Raw genomic sequence first — 14,738 nt, 5'->3', positions numbered from 1 at the left:
TTGAACTCCTCTTTCCCTTCCTCCCTTGTTTCTAGGTCATTTGATGTGTTAAGAAGGAATAAGAGGGACAGGGACAAGTCCTTTTTTCTTTTACGGCCATTGTTGTCTTCTCTCTAGGGTTGTCCCTGTTTCTCTAACATCAACTCGCTGTCAATGCCTTCAGTGTTTTAGGCTTATAAGTATTGGCTCTGCGGAGAGGGAGCTGTGAGTTTCTGGGATTCCCTGTGGAGGCTGGGCTTCCGGTGAAAGGTCCATTCTGGATCTTCTTCTTCCCACTCTGTCTCATTCTCTGACCAAGCCATGTCCCCACAGCCTCTTGTTGCTTGGAATATCCCTTCTTCGTTGCCTTCAAGATGGGTCAACTTGGCTCTTTTTCCGTGATGTCCATCTGACTCACACAAAACTCATGCAGAAGTTTTCCCTTGTCAATTTGTAGCTTGTGAGCTGCTCCAAAACCACGTCCCTTATCCCATTCCTTTTCTCAGCTCAAAGAGGTTCAGCAAATCATTTAGTAGTCTATATAAATATACTTCCAATTATGGGATGAAATAGCAGTTACACTTTCATGCTGAGTAAATCTCTTGGAGGCCCTCTCACTTGGCTTTTGGGGGAGGATTGAGCACCCACTCCCTTTCATGGGGAAGGAGAAAGGAAAATTAAAGCCTCTTGCTCTGGCAAATGAATTAGATTTCTGACATTTCCTCTGCTTCCCCCACTCCCCACCATTGCACATTCCTCTGTTTGTGTTGAGTGGGAGAGTTGTCATGGGGTAATGGTTGTAGGGTGGATGTGGTGGCTTAATTTATCTCTAAAAAGCCTTAAAAAGGTGTTTGATCTTTCAAGAGTTTTCAGAATGTGCTTATTGTCAGCTGTTGGTCCTTTGTTTCAAGTTCTACTCCCCATTCTGGGAAAACAGGAAAAGTCTGACTCATTGTTCTTATACATTCTCAAATCGGCATATTTCTTTATAAAAAAAAATCTTATTTCATTATTATTTTTTTAATTACAGTCGACATTCAATATTATTTTATATTAGTTTCAGGTGTATAGTGGCTAGACATACAACTTACAAAGCATATTTCTTATAATAAAAATATTAGGTAGATTTTACTGTGCATTTAAAATGCTAGGTATTATACAAAGTACTTTAACACATTATCTCATTTAATCCTCTGATGACCCAATGGAGTATGCATTATTAGTATTATCTTAATTTTATAGACAAAGTGATTGAGACTCAAGTTATACAGCTTTTCCAAGATCACACGTGCAGGAAGTGGCAGTACCAGGATTGGAGCCCAAGTCTGACCAACTTCTATGCCCACATTCTTAACCTTGATTACATATCATCTCCAAACACACCATACACTACACCTTTACTCATATTGTTGAAATTAAACAGACATTATCCGGTTAGATATTTCCATCATGTAGATGAGAACCTTCACCTAGAGAGGACAGGTGAATTTGTCAAAGTCACACATCAGAACTTTTTTCCCTGAAATCTCTTCCTTAGTATTCTATATATCCAAACCCTATGTAGCCTTCAGTACCCATCTCAGATCCCAGCCCATCCCACCTCCCAAAGCATTCCTTGTACAGCGCCGTCCTCAGTGGTCTCACATTCCTCTGAAACTTATACCACTTTCTGCTGCTACCACTCACTTGGCCCTTCCACATAGACTGTCTTAGCATTTCTTTAATTGTCATGTGACTAATTTAGAAAATCATTTTATGTGCACATAACTTTCTCCCTAACATAGATTGTAAGTAACATAAGCAATACTTTTTAAAATATTCTTATGTTTTAATTTCAATTCAGTTTGTTGAAAGTGTGTTGAGTGCTAATAAGGTTAACACAATATACCTGGAAATGAGTAAGAAAATCTCTCATCTCAAGGAACTTTCTACTTAGTAAAGAACATAAGTGCACAAATTACTATTTTTAAAAGAACACGTTATATAAATGCCATAGCTATGAAACTTGAAAGGACAGATTACATCTGGTTTGAAGGAATTTGAGAGGCTTCTTCGAGGAAGTAGATTTAAGATTGGCCTTGAAGATGAACATATAGATTTATGAGCATGGACAGCCAAGGACAAGCAAGAAAAAGTGAAAGGAAAGACAAACGGTGCTTAGAGTAAAGGGCTCACTATGGGTCACCCTTGCAGTGAAGAGTCCCAGCAGGTTAACTGTGGATCACAGGCTTATTTTGTTTGATCAGCATAATATATATATATATTTCCAATTATAGTCTAAATGTCTTTAGATGAGTCCTGATTAGTCTTTATACTCCCTATAGTTTTTGAACAAGCTGCTATACATTTTTACCTTGCTTGCCTAGACCCTGAAGGCTTTTGAATGTGGAGGGTAGCAGAAGGATGCTGGTAAGATGGCTCAGAAGCCAATGTTATATCAAAAAGTAAAGATTTTTAAACAAGTCATTGAAGAGAGACTCAAGGTTTTTGGTGAAAGAATAATGTGATTGGAGCTGCACTTTGGGACAATGGAGTTGGCAGTGGTTTGTAAAGTTGAGCAGAAATAAGTGGGAATAAAGAAGTTAATGCTCTTGGAACTCCTAGCCACAGCAATCAGCAAGAAAAAGAAAGAAAAGGCATCCAAATTGGGAAGGAAGAAAAAAACTGTCATTATTTGCAGATGACATACTATATATAGAGAACCCTAAAAATTCCATCAAAAAACTATTAGAACTGATAAATGAATTCAGTAAAGTAACAGGATACAAAATTAATATTAGGAAATTGATTACATTTCTATAAGCCAATAACAAACTATCAGAAAGAGAAATTAAGGAAACAATCCAATTTACAATTGCATCAAAAAATACCTAGAAATAAATTTAACCAAGGCGGCAAAAGGCCTGTACTCAAAAAATTATAAGACATTGGAGAAAAAAATTGAAGAAGATACAAATAAATGGAAGTATACTCATGTATAGAAAGAATTTGCATTGTTAAAATGCTCATACTACCCAAAGCAATCTACAAGTTCAATACAATCCCTATCAAAGTACCAATAGCATTTTTCAAAGAACTGGAACAATTAATCCAAAAATTTATGTGGAACCACAAAAGAATAGCCATAATAATCTTGAGAAAGAAGAACAAAATTGGATGAATCGTGTGACCTGATATCAAACTAAACTATTAAGGCTATAGTAATCAAAATAGCATGATACTGCATAAAAACATACACATAGATTAGTGGAACAAATAGAGAGCCCAGAAATAAACCCACATCTATGTGATCAATTAATCTATGAAAAAGGAGCCAAGAATACACAATGGGGTAAAGACAGTCTGTTCACTATACGGTGCTGGGAAAACTGGACAGATATGTGCAAAAAATAAATGAAACTAGACCACCTTCTTACACCATATACAAGAATAAACTCAAAATGGATTAAAGACCTACTGAATGGGAGAAGATATCCACCAATAATATATCCGATAAAGGGTTAATATCCAAAATTTATAAAGAACTCATGTAACTTAACACACACACACGCACACACACACACGCACACACACAAACCCACCAAGCAACCAATTAAAAAATGGGCAGAGGACCTGAATAGACATTTCTCCAAAGAGGACGATCTACAGATGCCAATAGACATATGAAAAGATGCTCAATGTTACTAATCATCAGAGAAATGCAAATTAAAACCATAATGAGATATCACCTCACATCTCTCAGAATGACGATCATCAATAAATCAACAAACAACTATTGGCAAGGAAGTAGAGAAAAGGGAACCCTAGGGCACTGTAAGTGAGATTGCAAATTAGTATAGCCACTATAGAAAACGGTATGGAGCTTCCTCAAAAAATTAAAAGTAGAATTACCTTAGGACCCAGAAATTACACTTCTGGGTATTTTTCTGAAGAAATCCAAAACACTCATTCGAAATGAAATGTGCACCCTTATGTTCATTACAGCATCATTTACAATAGCCAAGATATGGAAGCAACCTAAGTGACCATCAATAGATGACTGGATAAAGAAGAGGTGGTACATATATACAATGGACTCTTACTCAGCTGTAAAAGAGAATGAAATCTTATCATTTGAGACAACATGGATGGACCTTTTGAGGTTATTACGCTAAATGAAATAGAGCAGATAAAGACATACTATATGATCTCACTTATATGTGGAATCTGAAGAATAAAATAAATGAACAAACAAAACAGAAACAAACTCATAGATACAGAGAACAAACTGATGGTTGACAGATGGGAGGGGGTTGGAGGGCTGGGTAAAAAATATAAAGGGATTAAAAAACTGTCCAGGAACAGAACCAAAATGGCGTAGATGATAGAGGCTCTGTTCATCCTTCTGGCGACCAAATCAAAGTTGTGACGGAAACAAGGAGCAGCAGCAAGGAAAAATCACCTGGGATCTAGATGAATAAGCCATACAACTAGTGAGAAATCCAAGAAAGGACCCCGCAGTGGCAGAAGGTAGGAGGGGGCAAGAACGCGGGGTGACCTGGTCTTGAGCAGCTGATTGAGACGGAGGTTAAGGCGGCGGCGGCAGCAGAGGCCTTTTAAAGGGGCTGCATCCGCGAGTGGATTTTCGCAGTGATGGACCTGCTCGCTCTGAGCACCAGTGCTGATTTAGCTGTGCACAGGGGAACCAGGGACTTACAGGGAGACATTGTCGGAGTAAGGGCCGAGGCGAGTCTCACTATGTACAGAAGTGCCAGCAGCCTCCATTGCCCCCAGTGCACTGACACAGTGCCGCCATTGCTGTGAGGTCATCAGACTGGATAACAGAGGTCACTCTGCCCAGAGGATTCCCTGAAACCCTGCCTTCTCCAACTCATGGCCCCACCCAAGGCACATCCAGGTTTATTCTCAGCGAGTCAGGTGCTCCTTGCTGAGCAGCACCTAGACTCACACTAGAGGCAGCTGGCCTCGGTTTCTGGCATGGCCTTCTGAGGCAACTATAAGAACAGCATCTGTGGATTGCTTGCTGAATCTTAACAGGTGGCCCTGGAGGAGCAGAGGCTTGAGCTAAATTTGGCCTGCCGCTGAACCCCTCTCAGGACTGTACCACTAGACACCTATTTCACAAATCCACACTAATAAGACTGGGAGACTTAGGAACTTTGCTTAGTACATAGAAACAAACATGGAAAGGCAGCCAAAATGGGAAGACAAAGAAACAGAAACCATATGAGAGAACAGAACAGAGATCCAGATATAATGGAGTCAAGCAATCTCACAGATGCAGAGTTCAAAACACTGGTTATAAAGATGCTCAACGAACTTTTGGTTAAGTTCAGTGAGAACTTCAACAAAGAGATAAAAAAACATAAAAATGGAAATGGAAATTATAAAAGGGAACCTGTCTGAAATGAAGAGCACATGATCTGAGATGAGAAGTATATTAAATGGAATAAACAAAGGAATAAACAGAGTGAATAAAGAAAAGGATCAAATGCCCTATCTAGAGGATGGGAAAGCCAAGGACACTCAGTCAGAATGGCAAGAGATAAGATGCCAAGAATATAAAAATAATTTAAGGAAGATATAAGACACTATTAAGGGTCCAAATATTCGTCTAATTGGCTTAACTGAAGAAAATCAAGATGTTGAATAGCCGTTTGAAGAAATAATGATGGAAAACTTTCCTAACCTGGTGAAGGAAATGGACATAAAACCCCAGGAAGCTCAGAGAATTCCAAAAATCAGGGATCCAAAGGGGTCTACACCAAGGCACATCATCATTAAAATGCCAAAGGTTAAATATAAAGAAAGAATATTAAAAGCAGCAAGAAAAAACAGTTACAAGGGAAAACCCATAAGACTGGCAGCTGATTTCTCAAAAGAAACTATGCAGGACAGAAGGGCTTGGCAAAAAATATTCAACAGGATGAAGACCCAGGATCTACAACCAAGTATAATTTATCCAGCAAAACTATCATTTAGAGTTGAAGGACATATAAAGAGCTTTCCAGAAAAAAATAAGCTGAAGGATTACAAGAAATATTGGAGGGACTTCTTTAAGAAGAAAAAACAGGAATAAAGAATGGTAACAACTACATTCCTATGAATAAGTACCTCAAATGGAAAAGAATTAAGTGTTCCAACTAAAAGAGCAGATGAATGGAAAGTAAAACAAGACCCCTACATGTTGCCTATAAGAGACTCATTTCAGACTAAAAGACACAGACTAAAAGGAAGGGGATGGAAAAACATATGGCTTTAATGGACCTAGAAGGTATTTAAGTCAGAAAGATAAACACTATATGATTTCACTTATATGTGGAATCTAAGGAATAAAAAGAACAAACTAGTCAAAAACAGACTCACAAATATAGTGGACAATTTGGTGATGGATAGAGGGGAGGGAAGTTTTGGGGGCTGGGAGAATGAGGTGAAGGGTTAAAGAAGTAGAAATTAGTAGCTGATGGATGGACATGGGGAGCACAGCATAGGGAATGCAATTAGAATGAATCCACTGGCTAAGTGGAGGGTCAGGGGAGGGAGGGAGCAATTAGGGGGTGACCATTTTATGAACTATATAGATGTCTAACCAATGAATTGTATATTTGAAACGAATTAAAATAAATTTAAAAAATTTTAAAAATACAAAAAAAGATAAAAGGATTAAGAAGTACAAATTGGTACTTACAAAATAATCATGGGAATGTAAAGTACAGCATAAGGAATATAATCAATAATATTGTAATACCTACATAGGTTGCCAGGTAGATACTGAACTGATCGGGGGATCACTTCATAAATTATATGAATGTCTAACTACTATGCTGTACACCTGAAACCAATATAAAATAATACTGAGTGTCAGCTATAATTGAAAAAGAAAAAGGGAGGAAAAAAATCAATGCTCTCTTTGTTCTCTGGCAGCCAATGTCACAGGTCGTTATACCTCTCCAATAGTTCTCGTGGTCTGCATTACATAATTCAGCACTGTCCTGTGTTCTCTAATTTTTTCTGTTGTAGCATTTTTTTACTCAAGCACTAGAGATCTAGTGTTGTGCCTTGTACCTTTTGTGTGTCATACATTGCTGATCCATGGCGGGCAGTAGATGGAGCGTTGTTTGACTGGATATGCTTAATGTTACTTCTCTGGAGGTAACAAGAGTTGGTAAGGAAGAGACATTAATTCATGTTATATCATTTTACATTATTAAAGAAGTTTTCTTAGATATGTGAACACAGGGCATGTGTTCCAAGATGCGATTGTTTGACTCTGGTCCCACATAATGACCTTTCATGCTAAATAATGATGAAAAAATATTGTTTTTTTTTTCTAGTCTGACATGTATGGTATGATCTGAATTATTGATGGTTGTTTTTAGCTTATGCTCATGTTGCATTTTGAAGTACAATATGCAGAGATATTTTGGCATAATGTGCTAAATTTACTCATCAATGTATTGGAGTCTATCTTCCTAATTCAGTGAAAAGTTAAAACCTATAAAGCTCAAGTGTCAAAATTTCTGTTGAGTTTCAGGGAAACACCATTTCAGTTGAGTCCTTCTTAAAATTGAATCTTCTTATTTCAATATTATATTTTAAAATGAAGGCTTTAAGGATTCACTCAGCATTACGTTGATCTTTGTAAAAATAACAAATAGGCCTAACGATTCGGCTGTCGCATATTATCTACCATATTTTATAACTAGAATGTTAAAATGTTAAGAAAATGCTATAGACATGGATTGATTTTTTCTATAAAGCCATAAGTCTCATAGTGTTCACACAACACTTTGTCTTGGAAATTAAATGAAAAGAACAGAAAGAGCTGTCAATATAGGGTTTTGTTGTTGTTGTTGTTTATAACATTATCTTCGGACAAGTTTGTCTGGGTTTGTTTCTTACAAAATATGGGCAACAAAGTACGTGTAGACTATTATAATTATCTATTTATCTCTGTCTCATCCTAGAAGTATTTTTTATTATATCTTTAGTCCTTTTTGTAATTATAAAAACAATTTACTAATTGTAAAAACAGAACAACAAACAAATACAGAGGTGAGAATGATAGAAGAGGCTCCCTATGATTCCTCTCCCCATAGATAACCACTGTCAACTGTTTTACTGTTTGATATCTAGTGGAATAGATTGATAGATAAATGGGATTCTTGATACTTTGACTCAAAGAATAAATAGTGTTTCTATAAGTCTGACCATGGCATATTGCTCAGGAATCATTGAGGCAATTTATTTCATCTTTGGTTTTATTTTGGTCTAAGATCCAGCAACTTCAGTAGGGGATATTTCTTAACTCCAAGGCTATTGAAGGACTGCTTAATGACTAAAGTTGAGATCTCAGTCTGTTAAACACTTCTGTACAATAATTTAAATCAGTGGTTGAGTTAAGCTGGTGGATCATGTACATGGTCCTCGAGATTCTGGGAGTGGTTTCTCTGGATAATTTAGAAAGTTGCCAAGATAAGGTCCCTCTGGGATCATAAAGCCCCAGTTAAAAACTTTAAGATAATTAATTGATTTAATTAGATAACTCATGTAAAAATATTTCAGTGTTCCACAGGTAGTTTACAGCAGAGTTAGAAAAAACTCTTGTTTTACTTACCTCACCCTCTCAAATATCTGCTGCCTCATCAATCCCTTCAGGGCCACTTCCTGCCCTAAGGGTGAGGGGGAAGCTGTTAGAATCTCTGGCTCAAGGAAGACAGATTCTAGTTCTGGGAGGTTTCTGCTCTGAATTTCAAAGAATTGCCCAGGGTTAATCCAGTTTAAAAACTAGGTCAATATTCATAGAAATTAAAGAGAAAATAATTTACCCCTTTGGGTACTAGGAATGGTGATAGAGACTAGGTTAAACAGTAAGGCTAGTCTTTGTGGAGAGTTGAGAGAGAGGGAGGCAGAGAAGGAGGGACCGAGAAAGAGAGAGAGAAGAGGAAAAGGGGAGGGGGAAAAAAGGAGGAGAGACAAGCAAGGACAAAAACAAGAAAAGAGAAGAAAAGAGAAGAGAGGAAAAATTATATTGAGGTTAAAAAATACATATAGAGAAATGCACGGATCTTAAGTGTAGAATTGGGTGAGGTCTAATATATGTATACACCTGTGTAAACAATGCTCCATAAAGACAGAGAACATTTCCTTCACCTCACTCAAACAGTTTCTTCAGTCAAATCTGTACCACCTTTCCTACAACTCTGGCGATTTTTGTCACTATAGATTAATTCCGACTATTCTTGAGCTCCATAGAAATGGAATCACATGGTATGTTCTCTTGTATCTGGCTTTTTTGTTTCTTACAAAGTTTTTAAGATTCATCCATGTTGTTTGTATCATAATACTTTTTTTTTTTTAGTGCCGAATATGATTCCACTTTATAAATATACCATATTTGTTTGCCTATGAACCTTATCTTTCTGTTTTGCTTTGTTTTATTTGAGTTATTTTGTGTTCTGGTTGCTGCAGTTTCAATATTCAAACTGAACACCATGAAGGACCAGATCATTTGGAAACAGATAATAATTGAAATCTGTAGTCAGCTTAGGAACTGTTGAACTGTCCATTATTATCATCTCTTCACTACCAAACTTGGAACCAAAGATAGTGTCCTCTAAGTGCCTGGATCTACTTGGTAATAATATTTCAAATTTATGCAGGACTCTACAATTTACGAAGCATTTTCATGGATAGCATTTTCTTTTACCTTGATCAACATTAAAAGTTTCTGGGTACCAGATTTTGAAATGGAAAGTCAGAAATATAGATTTTTTGTTCCCTTCCTCCCAAATTCTAATTTTGTAATGTGATGCTTAATCAGATTTCTCTGAGACTCTAATAGGAATCGCTCATTCTCTATGTGGCCATAGGGCTTGGTTAGGGTTTCTAAGCAGCCAACTCTACTGCCCTGCAGAGGTGCCTGTTTATAGCCATGTGGTTCTTGTCTGTGCTGCTCTTTGTTCTTTTACACATTTCCTTTTAAAGATAGGGAATATATAGAAGCTTTTCTAAAAAAATAGAAGAACTGGCTGCCTGAAATCAATATTTTCAATCCAATTTAGTTCTGAAATCACTTAAGGAAAAAAACTTTTGTAGAAGTGTCCTGTTGCATTGCTGAAACACTACTACTGTTTTGTTCATGAGACCAGCCAATAAATGAACTTCTGGAGCATTGAACATGCTTATACAAACTGTTTCTATCTGGAAGACTGATGACTTTAGAAAATTTACTGTATTATGTTATATGTAGTAACATATATATCTGTACATCTCTTTATACATGTTTTTTAACTTCAATGTATTTTTTCCTATTTTCTCTTTTCTTCTCTTTTTGTTTTTCTCCTCACCTGTCCCCTGTCCTTTTTCTTTCCTCTCCCCTCTTCCTCTTCCTGTCTCTGTCTCTGTCTGTCTGTCTGTCTGTCTGTCTCTCTCTCATTCCCTCCATCCCTGACTCTTTGGCTTTCATTTTAAAACAATTTTTGCATTTGAATGATTAAATCAAATATGGTCATGGTTCCCCTGGAAAAGAGAGTTGCCTCTAAACTCTCTATAAAGAAGAGATGCCTTGTACATTTTGATTATCTTGTAAAAATGCCATACTGAAAACTAAAAACTTATTTTTAAAGCACAGAAAATATGCCTCCATAATTTTAAAAAGGTTCAATTTTTATCATATGTGTGGAAATAACATTTATGTTAATGGTTATTTATAGACTCTATCAGTAAATAATGAGCTTTGCGTTTATAACTTTACTAAGTATACCTGTGACTTTTTTGAAAATAAATCCCGATTCTTTTATTAAAGACTAAAAAAATGACATATGGGCCATATAATCTAATGTATGAAGTAAAATTTTTAAAATAAATTTCTTGTGCTGTGTGCGTATGTGTGTGAATGTGTGTGTGTAATTTTTCTTCTTCATGTGTTTTCAGGAAACACATTTTATCAAGGATGACTGTTATTTTGTTTAAACCATGACATTACTCTACAAAACTCTGTAAACAGTGCAAATACTGTACCCATTTTACAGATATGGGCAGGTGACACTGCAATGTTAAATGGTTAGAAAGAGGTGAGGCTGGAATTAAATTCAGTCCTTCTGAGTGATTTTCCAGTATTGTCCTTGCTGCACTTTCTATTTTTCTCTTGTCCTTTTCAGTTTTTGGTACAGCCACCCAAGGAGAAGGCTAGGAGCAAAGCCAAGAACAGAAAGAGCCTGTAAATGGCATAACGAGAGCTCTGGATGAACAGTAACTTTACTCAGATCTGAGAACTAGAAAGCTGGCTGAAAAACTGTATTATGAAGTTTGAAGAAACTGGATGGCAAATCAATATTCATCTAGAATAAACTTGATTGACCAATTACTTAAAAATACAAAGAAGTTAATTTGTATTGCAGCAGCTTTACAGTTGTTTTCTGAAGGGTTGAAGAAATAGCCCAATGTTTGGTTTTCAGAGAGGACTGTATGCAGTGCTTTAGAGTACAACAATGGGTCAGCATTTTGGTGACAGCATGAAAGGGCTTTAACTTCAAGAAGCTTCTGCGAGGTCAGTTGGGGGCTCTCAAATCTCGATCTATAACCAGGATAACTCAGTCTGCTTCTGAAATGAGATTTCTAACAGGAATTAACCATAGCCTCTTTTTTTTCTTTTTAAAAACAAGCTGCTTGTCATCCTTCCTTTACTGAAATCATCACAAGAGAAAGGTTTGAGAGAGTTGTTCTACTTAAAACATTACAGCAGATAGCAAACAAATTAAGGTGCAGGCAGTTGTTCACTGCCCCTTCCCAACCCCATTGCTTCTTGCTCCCCTTAGAGAATACCCAAATAGGTTTTAGAGTAACAATGGCTGGGTTTTAAAGTTCATAAATAAAAGAAGGAGGCTGTGAGAAAGAGTCTGAATTTGGAAGGCAATAAAGAACATAATAGAGAAAAAAGGAAATTTGAGTTGAATGGGAAGTGAAATAGGAAAGAAGTAATTTTTTTTTCTGTATCGCCCCAAGAAACGTTGGTCTTGTCACATGCATCACAGCTCCTTGTCAAATTACAGCAGTGTCTCAGCAGCAGCAAAGAAGCCCATCCTTTGAGAGCTGCATTAACTCCTCTAAGCCAGTTGGAGAACTTGGGTGTGTGTGTGTGTGTGTGTGTGTGTGTGTGTATGTGTGTGTAAATTTCATTCTAATTGGTTTTGTTTGTTTTGCTCAGTGAGAAAGGGAACTTATTAAGCGTCTTAAGTTTTTCTGAGCCTCAGAGTAGCCACACCAGTGAAAGAGATTGCTCCTTGCCCATTTCTATGGTTAAGAAGTGTTGAGAATCGAAAACCATGTCCAAGTTCTAGAACTGTCCCCTATCCCCATCCCATTGTCAAAGTTGTCATTTAAAATATCTTAAAGTTAAAAAGCATCGTCTTGTACTGTGATCATAACTTCTGACTTGAAGACATTTGAAATCAGGTTCATGTAAATTTTTAAGTTTTGCTCAGCTACAGATACATACATTTCAGCCACTTTAAGCCAGATTAATGTGAATGAGAAATAATGTAAAGAGAAAACTTTAGAGAATGAACAGGGACTGTTGATGTCTTCTTGATCCTCTTCCCTGGTCACAATTCTATTATTCAGTGGTGAGCATCTATTTAGAAGATTCTTTAGTCAATTCTCCTTTGTCATGGAAATTGTGAGATTTGAATGTTGGTTTTGTCACTTGTGGTCAGAATCCTGGGCAATACATCTATTCATTGGGGGATGTTTAGAAGGCTGATGGTCTCAAAAATCTCACGATGGCTTCTAATAAGTGGAATATTCCTACATTAGTCACATAAAACCATAAAACCATAAAGAATGCTGTTAAATACAAATGTTATTGAAGAGGACTGTAGGACAAGCCTCTAACCTCTGTGATCACTTTAACACTAATTATGTTTCTGTTATCAACAATGTCTTCAAGTCTTGATAGAAAAGTGAGCACAGGTTAGTTTTTAAGAAAAAGAATGGCCAGAAATGAGCATCATAGGAGACAAGGAAAAGAAATACTTGGTTTGAAGAGACTTAGAATGTGCATGATTGTGGGAAGTTAACCTCTATAAAATGGGTATAAATAATACTTAGCTCTGAGGATTATATGAAGATTAATTGAGATAATATATTTTAAGGTATTGAATGTGGTGATATGTGTGTTCATCAAATGTCAGCTATTGCTATTATAATAAAAATATTAAAATATTTAGCATAATTGAATATATTTCTAATTTATGAATTACCTAAAAATCTTCCATCATCTCATGGCTGTATGATTTTTATTGAACAGTTCTATTTAAAAATATAGTGTAACCTTTGGGATATTCAGTTCTGGAAATTATTTTTTTCCATAGTATTTTTGCTTACAATAGTTTTTTAATCTATCTAAGCTTATCATATTGTAATTCATTATTCATGTTACTTCATGTGACCCAAAATCTTTATTTCTATTTGTATTTGTGTGTCTATGTACAATTAATTTTATAATGTCTGACACATCTTATGATAGGGAATCAGAATTATTTGTACTGGCAAGCCTTAATGGCTTGTATGGCTCTTGGGAAAAGACATTTTAACACCTTTTTCACATTTCAGTACTTCAAAATCAAAAGATGTAATGGAAACCCAGCAATTGACTTTAAAACTAAAATAACACAAAATTATTATCATAGGTGAATATAAGCTTTAGGAAAGAGCAAGGAAGCTGGTAGTAGATTTGAGTTATAGACTGTATTTCATAATTTTGGGACACTCAAAAATGGAGAGTTCATTTCTTTTCACTTCTGACATCAAATATTATTGCTGTTTACTTTGAAATATTCCCTCTCTGGTATCAGTCATAGCCCTGCAAGGGCTGACAAATAGAGCACATTTCTCTGGTTTTTGGGTGGAGTCACAAGTATAAGATACTTCTTAAAATATAATTGTCTTTTTTGCATCAGATCCAAGAGTTACTTTAATTTTCTCAACCCAAAAAGAGGGAGCAAAATGCCATTTCAGGGACACACGTCCTCTCATAGAGCTGTTGGTAAAGCAACTAAATGCATAAATGACAGAAATGATAGATATTGGTTTTATTATTGCTATTTTATGCAGACAGAGTATGTGTTTACTCAAGATTAAATTTTAATGACAAGATTTTTTATTTTTAGTCATAATATAGCACTGTTACTTGTCAAGAAGTTATATTTGTTTTGGGGTATTGCAGAAATCTCAGAGGAAAAATTCCCAGGCTACATTTTACCTTTAAGAAGTACATAAACTTGAAGAGTAAGGTTTTTCTTTCAAAATAGATTTTGTTTTCACTTTGAAAACTCAGACTTTCTCACAGCATTATTATATTTGGAATATGCCTATAAAATATCTACGACAAGGATAACAGTATCTTTTTTCATAATTCTGGGCAAAATTTTCTAGAGAAAGTCTGAGTATAGATTTCTTTCATTTTCTCTCTAGTTTTTCCAATTTTCTGAGCCTTGATGTGGAAGTCTGGGTGAAATACTTCAGATCCTGTGCACAGCTGGTTCTAGGTGTCTACGAGGCCAGTTGAGACCATTGTTGTTACGGTGTTGAATAAAAGATTCACAGAGTTCTTAAGGCTGAAAGGGATTGTCTAAATCAACTATATAATCCTGTCATTTTTCAAATGAGAAACTGAGGTACAGGGAGAAGGGGACTGTCAAGGTCTTATGATCAACCAGTATCAAGTTGTAATCCAGGCCGACTGACTCTCCATTTAT

The sequence above is a fragment of the Pteropus alecto genome, unplaced genomic scaffold (assembly GCF_000325575.1).
Source record: "Pteropus alecto unplaced genomic scaffold, ASM32557v1 scaffold86, whole genome shotgun sequence".
In the NCBI taxonomy this organism is placed as follows: Eukaryota; Metazoa; Chordata; class Mammalia; order Chiroptera; family Pteropodidae; genus Pteropus; species Pteropus alecto.
Note: the sequence above shows the minus strand (reverse complement) of the source record.